The sequence below is a fragment of the Engraulis encrasicolus genome, chromosome 1 (assembly GCF_034702125.1).
Source record: "Engraulis encrasicolus isolate BLACKSEA-1 chromosome 1, IST_EnEncr_1.0, whole genome shotgun sequence".
Taxonomy (NCBI): Eukaryota; Metazoa; Chordata; class Actinopteri; order Clupeiformes; family Engraulidae; genus Engraulis; species Engraulis encrasicolus.
In genome coordinates, this window is record NC_085857.1 from 1,833,488 (window position 1) to 1,838,339 (window position 4,852).

General features: G+C 49.6%; 1 long non-coding RNA gene across 1 annotated transcript; it reads left to right on the forward strand.

The window, feature by feature from the left end:
* LOC134446403 (uncharacterized) lies at positions 1–1,121 on the forward strand. The gene is made up of 2 exons (XR_010034412.1): positions 1–298; positions 988–1,121. It is a non-coding gene; the product is annotated as an uncharacterized LOC134446403 (long non-coding RNA).
* The last annotated feature ends 3,731 nt before the right edge of the window (positions 1,122–4,852 follow it).

Consider the following 4,852-nt stretch of genomic DNA (forward strand, 5'->3'; position numbering starts at 1 on the left):
TTTGCATGTGACGTCAAACGTTCTAGTGGACGGCTACTGGACGGCAAGAGTGCCGCATTAATGAATGGATTCCTATGGGACTCGCAACGTTTAGTAACTCATAACATAACTTAGATCGCCGATAAACTAAACACAGTGAACACCCATTGTGCTGTTTGTTACAAAAACAGATAGGGTTACAACCCAGGCGTGACTTTTCACTGGATCTCAAAATAAAACGAGAAAGCTGAGGTGAATCGCGGCAACCAACTGGAAAACCATCAAACTAGCCTACTCAAGTAGCTGGATGAGCACCACGGTAAGTTTCTCATTTGCCATCCTTTGTATCATCATTTGTCTCTTAATTCGTGAACGCTAGTTAATTTAAGTCTAATGTGCAATTTCAGTGGCTTTTTCTGTGAGGTCAATGTAAGATGCTTTCCATGATTAACGTTAATTATCAGCATCATTGCGCTATGATGGACGTATGCTAAGATATTGCAGGCTGTAACATAAACATGGAATTCATAAAGCTCTTGGTGAATGACGTTCATACTGTTAAGGTTCAAATGTAAAAATAAACCATGTGTACATCTCTAGCGCTGATTTCCCAAGTAGTAGGCCTACTCTCCAGCATGATGCTGTCATGAAATGCCAATCATCCATGCTGGCCTATTTATAATGACATGCATAGGCCCACCAGTGTCGATGTTGTTGTCAATAATATGAAGTCCACCACTTTGTTGTGTTGTCATCCAAATTGTCTGCCCTCTGAAATCAGTCACACACATCAGAGGCTTAATGGTTTGGGAAGTGGTATTACGATTGGAGGGTTGCAGGTTCAAATCCCATCCTTACCATCCTCTCCCTTCTCCTCCCATCCAGGCTGAAGTAGGCCTATGAGCTAGGCACCAAGCCCCATGCTGCAGGGACAGTTAACAATTCACTGTGAGTAACGAAGTTGCTTTGGATAAGTGTCAGCTAAGTGTTATCTTTCTGTTTCTCCAGATGAGAAGAGCGATGATCTGATGTCATGACACATTGGATGTATGGAAGAGCCAGAGGTCCAGCACACCAAGTCAAGTTTAGCCGATTTCAACCTCTTAATCACACCAACTCAATGTAGTAATCAGTTCATTCAATGGCTCAAATACTTTATTTTTAGACACAAAGTACAAATACATTTCAAGGTTTTGTAGGTGATGGGAGGGGATATCTATTGTGGGGTGGACATGTACAATAGACGTGCAAGTACTTATTTATATTAATAAATGGTTATCTGAACTAGGCCTGTAATAGTCAACCCATTGATGCTGGATGCTGTGTACTCGTTGTATTGACCTAGGTGCCTGGAGCGACAGCATTTAGGCATGACATATTGGATTTTTTTAGATTAAAAATGTGGGTATGTTAGAGCTGAATTAACATGTTCTAATGCAAGAGGATGGTCTTAGCTTTTAAAACTCATATCATGTCTGTATGTGCTTCAGAGACTTATTTAGTTATTTGGGGTTTTTTTTATAGGATGAGGACCCCTTTCTTAAAAGGGGCATAGGCAATTAGCTGGCATTTTGGTGCCGGCTGAAATGGGTTAATATTATTTACATACAGCACTATCCCCATACCAGTATACCCATGTCACCTGAGATATACATTTAGTGGAGACAATATAATTAGTTAGACTAGACTGAAGATTGACAGGCGGTCATGGGTAAGTGGTTAGAGTGTCTGTTGTAGTCCTAAAAATACAGTCCTACCCTACCCTACCTATAACACCTCCCCCACATTGAGGTCCTTCGAGCCGGATTGACGGTTACCGCGGATACAGGATGGATGAGAGACAGTCAAGTCTTCCAGGACGCCAGACGCGCCGACCCAGCCACCTGGAGGACTTTGTGGTGAATTACAACACCACCAGGCAACAAGATACATACACCAGCTACACAGAGCATGCACAGGGGCTGGTCGAAGAGGATGAAGTGCGCCCCCTACAGCAATTTGATGGCAATGCACTCACATCAGCCTCCATTCGACCACCATCGCCAGAAACCTCTAACCCCCTGATGCTTCGTGAGGAGTTGGATAAGCTAATCACTGAGTTAGGAGCAATAGGAGCTGGTCAAGACATTCGCCTTGTTCGTCAGCTCCGCCAGAGTCTGAGACAACACGCTGTAAGTAGCAGCAATGACCTAGTCCAGAGTGACCAGGCAATAGAAGACAAAGAAGTAGAACTGCTAAGTCCAGCGAGTGTGACCCCACGACGGATAGCTGAACTACAGTCCCTCAGCTCACCCCGTCATCACGCCTCCGCATTTGAGACTGACGACACCTTGTTGATAGACATCGACGCTCCGCCGCCAGTTCTACCTCTGTCACCAACGGTCATTGTCAATATGCCAAGCACTGCACCTCAGCCTCCTAACCAGTCTGACGCCATCCAGCCTCACCCCCCACCGTCTACAGTAAATCACCTTCAGCCGCCATCAGTGAACCAGGTGAGTCAGCCACCGCAGCACCCTCAACATGGGCAACTGTCTCAGGCACCCGACTCCCCCGCTGCCCAATCAGACCCTACATTCAATCCAGTGATGGCATACTTGGAGAAGGTGATGAGTGAGCTACAGATGGTGAAGGACAAAATGCACGCACTGTCACCAGTGCAGCCTCCTAGAGCCGTGGAGCAGGATACCAGATCACAGCCACAGCAGGCGCTAGTGCATCATTCTCCTGCCCCAGCAGTCATCCCTACGGTGAATGCTAGCTCACTGCCACAAGCACAGTTGACTGCCTCTCTACCTCAGGTTATCGCACCACGGCAAGTGACGGCTCAACCTGTGTCGCAGTCCCTCCTGCTGCCGCCTCAGAGTAGTTTGCCGGCAAGCTATGGTCCCAGTTACCAACAGTTCAGGACTGCAGCTGGAGCAGCTGCTCAACCAGTTCATTCCCAGTTTCAGCAGCCAGCATACTCCACATATGCTGGACGGCCACCTCCAGTACCCTCATTCGGCAGGCAAGCTCCATTGCAGCCAAACCCTCCTGCACTTCAGCGCCAGCAGCTGCCTTTGGGAGTGCAGACAAGGGAACTCACCTACAAGGGACCAAAGCCGTCCATTCCCGACTTCGTCCATAAAGACCCCAGTGAGTTTCTTCAGCTCAAGATATCATTGGAGAATCTTCTTCCTGCCAACAGCACAGAGCTGTTCTGCTACCAGATCTTGAGGGATCATCTGCTGCTGGAAGAAGCCCGCCTAGTAGCAGATTCGTATCTGCATTCGCCCACTCCGTACACCCACACCATGGCGGCGTTGACGGAGAAGTATGGGCAACCCCACCAGCTTGCCCTGAACAACATAGCCAAGGTCATGGATGCTCCTGACGTCCGCCGTGGTGACTTTGCCTCATTCGAGCGATTTGCCCTCCAAATCAGTTCATTGGTGGGTATGCTGAAGACGTTGGGACCAGAGGGTGAAGCTGAACTTTATTGTGGATCCCATGTAGCCCGTCTACTCAGCAAGTTGCCTCCAGAGCTAAGGGCAACGTTCAAGCGGCAGATGCACTACAAACCTGGCAATGTTCAGACCCTGCTGGAGCTAGCGGAGTGGCTGCGGACGGAAGTCTGGTACCAAGACCCAGAAGGGGTGCTCAGCAGCGCAGCCGGCAAAGAGCGGCAGACTCGGAAGGCAGATCGGAAGAAGGACTCCCGATCCAGCAAGTCTACCACAGTTCTGCACAGTGGAAAGGACACCACGAGCAATGCGCCCGCAGAGCAAAGTAGCACATCGGCCAAGGCTAAGAATGGCAAGTTCAAGGCTTATTGTCCCTACTGCGACAATGAAGAACATTTTCTTAGCAAGTGTGCAAAGTTCCAGGGTCTCAACACAGACCAAAGAATCCAGTGGATCCGGGATAAGCACAGGTGTTGGCGCTGTGGTAGGGCCCACCAAGCAGCACAATGCACTTTGAAGAAGCCATGCGGCCTCTGTCAGAACATACACCTTCAAGTGCTCCATGAGGTGAACCAGAGGTCATCAAAGAAGGCTGACACGGTGCCTACTGCTACAACGGAGACCCTGTACCTGGATCAACCTAGAGACAACCAGAGAGTTCTTCTGAAGGTCATCAGGGTGCGACTTCAGCATGGCAGCCGCAAACTCGACACGTATGCAGTTCTTGATGATGGTTCTGAACGGACCATTCTTCTCGCAGAAGCAGCAGAGAAGCTTGGACTGCAGGGCAGCCCTGAAGACCTGGCATTGAGGACCATCAGGCAAGACATTCAGACTCTCCATGGTGCATGTGTCTCGTTCACTGTCTCGTCAACAGCTTGGCCTAAGAAGCGCTTTCAGATAAAGCAGGCCTTTACAGCCAAAGCCTTTGGACTGTCCACTCACTCCTATCCTATGGAGTCCTTAAAGAGGAAATACAGGCACCTGGAGGGTGTGCCAATCCAGTCCTTCACCCATGCCAGCCCTCTTCTGCTGATTGGTGCAGACCATCCCCACCTCATCACGCCTATTGAGCCAGTGAGGCTGGGACCTCCAGGAGGGCCTGCTGCCGTTAAGTCCAGACTCGGGTGGGTGTTACAAGGACCAGCAAGTGTCTTGGACCAGAGGCTGCAGCCAACAAGTTGCCAGTTCACATCTGTGGATCCCATAGCAGCTGAGCTACAGAGGAACGTGGAAAAGCTATGGCAGTTAGAGGTCCTGCCACCACGGAATCCCAAGCTGGTCACCCGGTCCAGAGAAGATCAGGCAGCCATCGCACTCCTGGAAAGCAAGACTGTGCGCACCGACATCGCAGGCACTCTGCGCTACGCCACACCCTTGCTGAGGAAGAAAGGCATGCCTACTCTTCAAGCCTCAGCGGATGCAGT